Source organism: Erinaceus europaeus, chromosome 13 (genome assembly GCF_950295315.1).
Source record: "Erinaceus europaeus chromosome 13, mEriEur2.1, whole genome shotgun sequence".
Taxonomy (NCBI): domain Eukaryota; kingdom Metazoa; phylum Chordata; class Mammalia; order Eulipotyphla; family Erinaceidae; genus Erinaceus; species Erinaceus europaeus.
In genome coordinates, this window is record NC_080174.1 from 40,276,797 (window position 1) to 40,288,445 (window position 11,649).

Here is an 11,649-nt window from a genome sequence, read left to right on the forward strand (position 1 = left end):
AAAACATTAATTCCCCAATAAAGAAATAAATTTTAAAAATAAAATAAAATAAAGGCAAAAAAAAAGAACATCTTGTTCCACCCTCTTACATTAAGCTTCAACTTATCTTTTCTTTGAATGTGTGTTTCCTGAAGACATAATAGATGGGTCATGTTCTTTAATCTATTTAGCTGCTCTGAGACATTTGACAAGTGAATTTAGGCCTTCCACATTTAGGGTGATTATTGATATATATATATATATATAGTTTAGTTACAGCCATTCCGGTTTTTGTTTTAATATTATTTTAGGTTGTTGACTCTTTTCCCATTCGCTCTATCTGTCGTTTTGTATGGATAGGTTTCTATGGTTACTTCTTTGCTAATCTTGCTTCCTGGGTCTTGTGGGTCTTGCATTCCTGAAGGACTGTGGCAGTGTCCAGCTCTCTGGCCCTTCATAGGGATGAGGGGTGTAGAATCAGGGTCCTGGGACCCCCAAACAGCCACACCAAGGCCAACATGTACTTCAAGGACTAAAACAGTCAAAGATATCAGAAGTCCATTTGATACTAAAACTAACCCCATATTAATCAATTGACGGATGTTCATGGCCAGTGGAGAAGCAATTACAGAAGTTAAAACTCTTTTCTGCACCTCAAGAGGAATTTTGGTCTATACTTCCAGAGGAGGGAAATGTTAGGGGAAAATGACCAGAAAGCTACCAACCCCAGATCCACTGGGACCAGGAATGTTTGTGACAAGGTATCTTTATTTTTGCCATATCGCTGAGAAGAAAGGGAAATTGAAGAACACCTGAGGAAGTCACATGCTATTTCATTTACTTAAGAAGGAAGAGCAAAATAGAAGGACACCCAGATGTTATGATAGGTACAGATGTGGCTTAGAAAGAAAGTGAAGGGGTCAAAGGAACCCTCCTGCACTGCTAGTGGGAATATAAATTGGTCCAACCTCTATAGAGAACAGTCTGGAGAACTCTCAGAAGGCTAGAAATGGACCTACCCTATGATCCTGCAATTCCTCTCCTGGGAATATATCCTAAGGAACCCAACACATCCATCCAAAAAGATCTGTGTACACATATGTTCTTGGCAGCACAATTTGTAATAGCCAAAACCTGGAAGCAACCCAGGTGTCCAACAACAGACTTCACCATTTTCAGCCGATCTTGGATGGACCTTGAAAAATCATGTTGAGTGAAATAAGTCAGAAACAGAAGGATGAATATGGGATGATCTCACTCTCAGGCAGAAGTTGAAAAACAAGATCAGAAAAGAAAACACAAGTAGAACCTGAAATGGAATTGGCATATTGCACCCAAGTAAAAGATTCTGGGGTGGGTGGGTAGGGAGAATACAGGTCCATGATAAATGGCATAGTGGGGGTTGTATTATTAAATGGGAAACTGGGTAATGTTATGCATGTACAAGCTATTGTATTTACTGTTGAATGTAAAACATTAATTCCCCAATAAAGAAATAAATTTTAAAAAAAAATCATGTTGGAGATTCGACTTCCGGAGGCAGAGCTACGAGCAGCAGATCGCTTTCTCTCCTCTCCTCTCCTCTCCCGGATCAACTAGGAATACCAAAGGAGACCACCCGGACCGAAACAAGACAGGACTAGAATGACCACAGAAACCCAGTAAATCACCCGTGAATACAAACACACGTGGCTGGTGACAGAGAGGAGAGAGGGGCCTAAGGAGAGATTAAGTGACTGCTAACAGTTCAACAGTTTGTCAGTGGAGACACCACCTCCAGTCTGCTCCACAACAAGGGGACAGCTGAAGGGAGGAAAGGACTCCCCAGAGACTCACCAAGTGCAACTCAGAGTCTCCATTGCTACTACACTCAGAATCTGGAGCAGCAACAGGGAGGGACACTAGGGTACAGAGATCTAACCAGGAAACTCAGGAGAAGACCTATACCTCGGTGGCATAGCTGAGGGGCTGTGAAAGTCTCTTTGCATAACCACTGGATTATCTCTGCCACACCCTGCTTTATCTCTTGGTCAGGAGTCAGTGATTAAGCTAAGAAGCCTATTGATAGTTTAAAAGCCCTCAGGCTCCCATAGCCTACAGGGAAAAAAAAAAGGCTTTTACACCACTGAACTCCAACTCAGGGATTGAAAAAACTGTTAACTTATATAAAATGGTTAAAACAACAAGAAAAAATATTGGAGACTCGAACCAGGACAAGAGTCCAGCTAAAAGTCCTCCAGAGGGTGAAGCACAAAACAACAAGTTCAACATCCAAACATTAGCTAAGGAAATAATAACAGGAGTGAGTAAAGAATTTGAAAAAATTGTAATCAGAAATGCAGGAACAACAAATGAGAATATGGAAGAAAATTCTAATTATCTCATAGTTATTAGAGAGCTGAAAGCTGAAATCTCTGAGCTAAGACGGCAACTAGCTGAACAAGCTAAAACAGTATCAGAGCAGGGCAACAAAATAGATGAACTCCAGAAAGCAGTAGAGGGCAGAGAGAATAGAATCTATGAGGCTGAAGACAGAATTAGCAAGATTGAGGATGAATTAGAGACAACTAAAAAAGAAGTAAGAGATCTCAAAAAGAGATTAAGAGATGCTGAAAACAACAACAGAGTCCTATGGGATGACTTCAAAAGAAACAATATACGCATTATTGGCTTACCAGAGGAAGAAAGAGAAGGGGAGGAAGAAAGCGTTCTCCAGGCCATAATAGCTTAAATTTCTCTAGTCTAGACAACACCAAAGACATAAAGATTCAAGAAGCCCAGAGGGTCCCAAACAGAATTAACCCAGACCTAAAGACACCAAGACATGTCATACTTAGAATGGAAAGGAATAAGGATAAAGAAAGGATCCTCAAGGCTGCAAGAGAAAAACAAAAAGTCACCTACAAAGGAAATCCCATAAGATTAGCAGCAGATTTCCCCAGACAAACACTACAGGCCAGAAGAGAATGGCAAGATATCTATCGAGTGCTCAATGAGCAAGGCTTTCAGCCAAGAATACTATATCCTGCTAGATTGTCATTCCGACTAGATGGAAGCATCAAAACCTTCTCAGACAAGCAACAGTTGAAGGAAGCAACCATCACCAAGCCTGCCCTGAAAGAAGTTCTGAAAGGTCTCCGATAAACAACCAGACCACCACAAATAGGACATATATCAAAACACTCTAAAACTCTACAAGAATGGCGTTAAAATATCTTCAATCTTTGATATCAATAAATGTCAATGGCCTGAATTCACCTATTAAAAGACACAGAGTAGGAAGATGGATCAGAAAACACAACCCAACAATATGTTGTCTACAGGAAACTTACCTAACGCAACAAGACAAACACAGACTTAAAGTGAAAGGATGGAAAACTATCATTCAAGCCAATGGCCAACAAAAAAGGGCAGAAACAGCTATTCTCATATCTGACATGATAGACTTTAAAATAGATAAGATTAAAAAAGATAGGAATGGACACTACTTAATGCTCAGAGGATCAGTCAATCAAGAGGGCTTAACAATTATTAATATCTATGCACCCAATGAGAAGCCATCTAAATACATCAAACTTCTACTGAAAGAGCTACAGCAATATATTAACAGTAACACAATCATAGTAGGGGACTTCAACACCCCCACTATCTCAACTTGACAGATCATCCAGGCAGAAAATCAGTAAAGACATAAGGGAGCTAAATGAAGAGATAGATAAACTAGAACTATTGGACATTTTCAGAGTCATTCATCCCAAGAAACTGGAATACACATTTTACTCAAATCCACATGGATCATTCTCAAGGATAGACCATATGTTAGGCCACAAAGACAGCATCAGCCTATTCAAGAGCACTGAAATCATCCCAAGCATCTTCTCAGACCACAGTGGAATTAAACTAACACTTAACAATCAACAAAAGATTAGTAACAGTCCCAAAATGTGGAAGCTCAACAGTACACTTCTTAACAACTTCTGGGTCAAAGAGGAAATCAAGGAAGAAATCAAAATGTTTCGAGAGTTCAATGAAAATGAAGACACAAGCTATCAAAATATTTGGGACACAGCTAAAGCAGTCCTAAGTGTGAGAGGCAGTAACTCTAGAATAGTTATAAGTATAGTTGCTTTTTGAGTTTGAGTTTTAAGAATAGTTTAAATATAGTTGCTTTTTGCCCTCCTGCCCAGTGAGGTGGAAAATTCCTTGCCCTTTTCCCCATGACAGAACCTAAGAGGCCATCAATTATTTTGACAGACCCTGCAGAGAGCAGGACTCATCATGACCTCTGCAACAGAATACTGTTACCAGACAGTTAAAAATGGCCTGACAAATGATGACCTGATAGATTGCAAACAGATGGTCGGTGGTCCCAATAAAGAACAAAAAAATGTGGTGACCCCCACTTTGGCTGGGACCTATTGGTCTGGTGTGATGTCTAAAACTAGCCCATGCTTTGCTCTGAATAGATCAGGCTTTTGCTAAGTTTGAAATGATTGGATATAGGCTGGTAAGGTGATGTGTTCCCCCTCCCTGAGTGTAGTCTGAATTCCTATAAATTGTATGGTTTGAGCTTTGTTCAGGGTCGAGCTTGGTAGACTAACACCAGTCACCATCTCGGCCCGGATTGCAATTCGTGAATAAACATCTTTTGCTTCCTTGCAGTGGACGGTGGTTTGATTTCGCTCTTTAACACTAAGAGGGAAGTTCATAGCTATACAAGCACACATTAGGAAACAAGAAAAGGCACAAATAAATAGCCTGATTGCACATCTTAAAGACCTAGAAGAAGAACAACAAAGGAATCCTAAAGCAACCAGAAGGACAGAAATTACTAAAGTTAGGGCAGAAATAAATAACATTGAGAATAGGAAAACCATACAAAAGATCAATGAAAGTAAATGTTGGTTCTTCGAAAGAGTAAACAAAATCGACAAACCTTTAGCCAGACTCACAAAACAAAAAAGGGAGAAGACCCAAATAAATCGGATAGTAAATGAAAGAGGAGAAATCACAACAGACACTGCAGAAATTCAACATATCATGCGAGGCTTCTATGAACAACTATATGCCACCAAGCTAGAGAACCTGGAAGAAATGAATGATTTCCTAGATACCTACCAACTTCCAAAACTAAGTAAAGAGGAAGTGGATAACATGAACAGGCCCATCACAGCTAATGAAATTGAAACAGTTATCAAAAATCTTCCCAAAAATAAAAGTCCTGGACCAGATGGTTTTACAAATGAATTCTACAAAACTTTCAAAGAAGAACTAATACCTCTACTTTTAAAAGTCTTCCAGAAGATTGAAGACACTGGAATACTCCCTGCCAGCTTCTATGAAGCCAACATCACCCTGATACCAAAAGCAGACAGGGACACAACCAAAAAAGAAAACTACAGACCAATATCTCTGATGAACATAGATGCGAAAATATTGAACAAAATTCTAGCCAACCGGATACAGCAGTATATCAAAAAGATTGTTCATCATGACCAAGTGGGGTTTATCCCAGGCATGCAAGGTTGGTTTAATATACGTAAATCAATCAATGTGATCCACCACATCAACAAAAGCAAGACCAAAAACCACATGGTCATATCAATAGATGCAGAGAAAGCCTTTGACAAAATACAACATCCCTTTATGATCAAAACACTACAAAAAATAGGAATAGATGGAAAATTCCTGAAGATAGTGGAGTCTATATATAGCAAACCTACAGCCAACATCATACTCAATGGTGAAAAACTGGAAGCATTTCCCCTCAGATCAGGTACTAGACAGGGCTGCCCACTATGACCATTACTATTCAACATAGTGTTGGAAGTTCTTGCCATAGCAATCAGGCAGGAGCAAGGAATTAAAGGCATACAGATTGGAAGAGAAGAAGTCAAACTCTCCTTATTTGCAGATGACATGATAGTATACATGGAAAAACCTAAGGAATCCAGCAAGAAGCTTTTGGAAATCATCAGGCAATACAGTAATGTGTCAGGCTATAAAATTAACATTCAAAAGTCAGTGGCATTCCTCTATGCAAACACTAAGTTAGAAGAAATTGAAATCCAATCCCCATCAAGATCCCAAGCACATTTTTTAGGAGAATAGAACAAATGCTACAAATGTTTATCTGGAACCAGAAAAGACCTAGAATTGCCAAAACAATCTTGAGAAAAAAGAACAGAACCGGAGGCATCACACTGCCAGATCTCAAACTATATTATAGGGCCATTGTCATCAAAACTGCTTGGTACTGGAACATGAACAGACACACTGACCAGTGGAATAGAACTGAGAGCCCAGAAATGAGGCCCCACACCTATGGACATCTAATCTTTGACAAAGGGGCCCAGACTATTATATGGGGGAAGCAGAGTCTCTTCAACAAATGGTGTTGGAAACAATGGGTTGAAACATGCAGAAGAATGAAGCTGAATCACTGTATTTCACCAAATACAAAAGTAAATTCCAAGTGGATCAAGGACTTGGATGTTAGACCAGAAACTATCAGATACTTAGAGGAAAATATTGGAAGAACTTTTTTCCGCATAAATTTTAAAGACATTTTCAACGAAACGAATCCAATTACAAGGAAGACTAAGGCAAGTATAAACCTATGGGACTACATCAAATTAAAAAGCTTCTTCACAGCAAAAGAAACCACTACCCAAATCAAGAGACCCCTCACAGAATGGGAGAAGATCTTTACATGCCATACATCAGACAAGAATTTAATAACCAACATATATAAAGAGCTTACCAGACTCAACAACAAGACAACAAATAACCCCATCCAAAAGTGGGGGGAGGAATTGGACAGAATATTCACCACAGAAGAGATCCAAAAGGCCGAGAAACACATGAAAAAATGCTCCAAGTCTCTGATTGTCAGAGAAATGCAAATCAAGACAACAATGAGATATCACTTCACTCCTGTGAGAATGTCACACATCAGAAAAGGTAACAGCAGCAAATGCTGGAGAGGGTGTGGGGTCAAAGGAACCCTCCTGCACTGCTGGTGGGAATGTCAATTGGTCCAACCTCTGTGGAGAACAGTCTGGAGAACTCTCAGAAGGCTAGAAATGGACCTACCCTATGACCCTGCAATTCCCCTCCTGGGGATATATCCTAAGGAACCCAACACATCCATCCAAAAAGATCTGTGTACACATATGTTCTTGGCAGCACAATTTGTAATAGCCAAAACCTGGAAGCAACCCAGGTGTCCAACAACAGATGAGTGGCTGAGCAAGTTGTGGTATATATACACAATGGAATACTACTCAGCTGTAAAAAATGGTGACTTCACCGTTTTCAGCCGATCTTGGATGGACCTTGAAAAAATCATGTTGAGTGAAATAAGTCAGAAACAGAAGGATGAATATGGGATGATCTCACTCTCAGGCCGAAGTTGAAAAACAAGATTAGAAAAGAAAACACAAGTCGAACCTGAAATGGAATTGGAGTATTACACCAAAGTAAAAGACTCTGGGGTGGGTGGGGAGAATACAGGTCCATGAAAAATGATGAATGAAATAGTGGGTGTTGTATTGCTAAATGGGAATCTGGGGAATGTTATGCATGTAAAAAAAAAAAAAAAAAAAAGAAGTAGAAACGCAAAGCAGAAATTGCCTGAGTTTGGAGTATGGCACCAAAGTAAGAAAGCAGAAGTATACTAGAGTTTGCAGTGAGTACCTCCCTAATACTTCCTCTCCACTTTTCCAAGCTTTGGGTCCATGATTGCTCAACAATTTGTTTGGCTTTGTATGTTAACTCTCTTTTTAGTCACCAGGTTCCAGGTGTCATCAGGATGCTGGCCAGACTTCCCTGGACAGAGGACCCCACCAATATGTCCTGGAGCTCCGCTTCCCCAGAGACCCACCCTACTAGGGAAAGAGAGAGGCAGACTGGGAATATGGACCGACCAGTCAACGCCCATGTTCAGCGAGGAAGCAATTACAGAAGCCAGACCTTCTACCTTCCGCAACCCACAATGACCCTGGGTCCATGCTCCCAGAGGGATAGAGAATGGGAAATCTATCGGGGGAGGGGGTGGGATATGGAGATTGGGCGGTGGGAATTGTGTGGAGTTGTACCCCTCCTACCCTATGGTTTTGTTAATTAATCCTTTCTTTAATAAAAAAAAAAAAAAAGAAAGAAAGAAATTGAAATCCAGAAATCAGTTCCTTTTTCTATAGCAACAAAAACAATAAAATATCTAGGAATAAACCTAACCAAAGAAGTGAAAGACTTGTATACTGAAAATTATGAGTCACTACTCAAAGAAATTGAAAAAGACACAAAGAAGTGGAAAGATATTCCATGTTCATGGGTTGGAAGAATTAACATCATCAAAATGAATATATTACCCAGAGCCATCTACAAATTTAATGCTATCCCCATCAAGATCCCAAGCACATTTTTTAGGAGAATAGAACAAATGCTACAAATGTTTATCTGGAACCAGAAAAGACCTAGAATTGCCAAAACAATCTTGAGAAAAAAGAACAGAACTGGAGGCATCACACTGCCAGATCTCAAACTATATTATAGGGCCATTGTCATCAAAACTGCTTGGTACTGGAACATGAACAGACACACTGACCAGTGGAATAGAATTGAGAGCCCAGAAATGAGGCCCCACACCTATGGACATCTAATCTTTGACAAAGGGGCCCAGACTATTATATGGGGGAAGCAGAGTCTCTTCAACAAATGGTGTTGGAAACAATGGGTTGAAACATGCAGAAGAATGAAGCTGAATCACTGTATTTCACCAAATACAAAAGTAAATTCCAAGTGGATCAAGGACTTGGATGTTAGACCAGAAACTATCAGATACTTAGAGGAAAATATTGGAAGAACTTTTTTCCGCATAAATTTTAAAGACATTTTCAATGAAATGAATCCAATTACAAAGAAGACTAAGGCAAGTATAAACCTATGGGACTACATAAAATTAAAAAGCTTCTTCACAGCAAAAGAAACCACTACCCAAATCAAGAGACCCCTCACAGAATGGGAGAAGATCTTTACATGCCATACATCAGATAAGAGTTTAATAACCAACATATATAAAGAGCTTGCCAGACTCAACAACAAGACAACAAAATACTCCATCCAAAAATGGGGGGAGGACTTGGACAGAATATTCACCACAGAAGAGATCCAAAAGGCCGAGAAACACATGAAAAAATGCTCCAAGTCTCTGATTGTCAGAGAAATGCAAATCAAGACAACAATGAGATATCACTTCACTCCTGTGAGAATGTCACACATCAGAAAAGGTAACAGCAGCAAATGCTGGAGAGGGTGTGGGGTCAAAGGAACCCTCCTGCACTGCTGGTGGGAATGTCAATTGGTCCAACCTCTGTGGAGAACAGTCTGGAGAACTCTCAGAAGGCTAGAAATTGACCTACCCTATGACCCTGCAATTCCCCTCCTGGGGATATATCTTAAGGAACCCAACGCACCCATCCAAAAAGATCTGTGTACACATATGTTCTTGGCAGCACAATTTGTAATAGCCAAAACCTGGAAGCAACCCAGGTGTCCAACAACAGACGAGTGGCTGAGCAAGTTGTGCTATATATACACAATGGAATACTACTCAGCTGTAAAAAATGGTGACTTCACCGTTTTCAGCCGATCTTGGATGGACCTTGAAAAAATCATGTTGAGTGAAATAAGTCAGAAACAGAAGGATGAATACGGGATGATCTCACTCTCAGGTCGAAGTTGAAAAACAAGATTAGAAAAGAAAACACAAGTCGAACCTGAAATGGAATTGGAGTATTACACCAAAGTAAAAGACTCTGGGGTGGGTGGGTGGTTGGTTGGGGAGAATACAGGTCCATGAAAGATGATGAATGAAATAGTGGGGGTTTTATTGTTAAATGGGAATCTGGGGAATGTTATGCATTAAAAAAAAAAAAAAAAAGAAGTAGAAACGCAAAGCAGAAATTGACTGAGTTTGGAGTATGGCACCAAAGTAAGAAAGCAGAAGTACACTAGAGTTTGCAGTGAGTACCCTCCCTAATACTTCCTCTCCACTTTTCTAAGCTTTGGGTCCATGATTGCTCAACAATTTGTTTGGCTTTGTATGTTAACTCTCTTTTTAGTCACCAGGTTCCAGGTGTCATCAGGATGCTGGCCAGACTTCCCTGGACAGACGACCCCACCAATATGTCCTGGAGCTCCGCTTCCCCAGAGACCCACCCTACTAGGGAAAGAGAGAGGCAGACTGGGAGTATGGACCGACCAGTCAACGCCCATGTTCAGCGGGGAAGCAATTACAGAAGCCAGACCTTCTACCTTCTGCAACCCTCAATGACCCTGGGTCCATGCTCCCAGAGGGATGGAGAATGAGAAAGCTATCGGGGGAGGGGGTGGGATATGGAGATTGGGCGGTGGGAATTGTGTGGAGTTGTACCCCTCCTACCCTATGGTTTTGTTAATTAATCCTTTCTTAAATAAAAAAAATTAATTAAAAAAAAATCATGTTGAGTGAAGTAAGTCAGAAACAGAAGGATTCTTGGTTTTTCACTATGAAAAAAAAAAAAAGAAACAGAAGGATGAATATGGGATGATCTCACTCTCAGGCAGAAGTTGAAAAACAAGATCAGAAAAGAAAACACAAGTAGAACCTGAAATGGAATTGGCATATTGCACCCAAGTAAAAGACTCTGGGGTGGGTGGGTGGGGAGAATACAGGTCCATGAAGGGTGATAAATGGCATAGTGGGGGTTGTATTATTAAATGGGAAACTGGGGAATGTTATGCATGTACAAGCTATTATATTTACTGTTGAATGTAAAACATTAATTCCCCAATAAAGAAATAAATAAAAAAAAATCATGTTGAGTGAAGTAAGTCAGAAACAGAAGGATTCTTGGTTTTTCACTATGAAAAAAAAAAAAAAAGAAACAGAAGGATGAATATGGGATGATCTCACTCTCAGGCAGAAGTTGAAAAACAAGATCAGAAAAGAAAACACAAGTAGAACCTGAAATGGAATTGGCATATTGCACCAAAGTAAAAGACTCTGGGGTAGGGTACAAGCTATTGTATTTACTGTTGAATGTAAAACATTAATTCCCCAATAAAGAAATAAATTTTAAAAAAAAAGAAAAGAAAGGAAGTGAAGATGGGGCCTTAGAAGGGAATAAAAACAGGCATCAGCTTTCACATGGGGTCATCCAGCTTTGCTCAAATGGCCCACAGGTTTCCCTAGTGCATGCCTTTTCATGTTCCTGATTAAAAGTTTTAAATATCAAGGGAGAAAAGCCATTGAAGAATACTTAACAGTTGAGGGGGTGAGTCTTTAGCAATGGAATAAACATCACTCATTTGAGTCTTATAAATAGAAGAAGAGGAAGAGGAGTGGGAGGAGGAAATAATAGTAGTCATGGGACACAGACTCATTGGAGTACTAGTCAGCAGTTAAAAATACTATAATGTGTCCTTTGGAACTGGAGGTGATTATGCTTAGTGAAGTAAGTAAGTAAGTAAGGAAATGAAGTAAGTAAGGAAATGAAGGGTGACGATAGCATGATTTCACTCATATGTAGAACACAGAGAATTGAAACACATGAACTTGAGGAGAAAAAAATATGTATGTAAGAGAGAAAAAATATGTAAATATGTATATTAAAATATGTAAATATG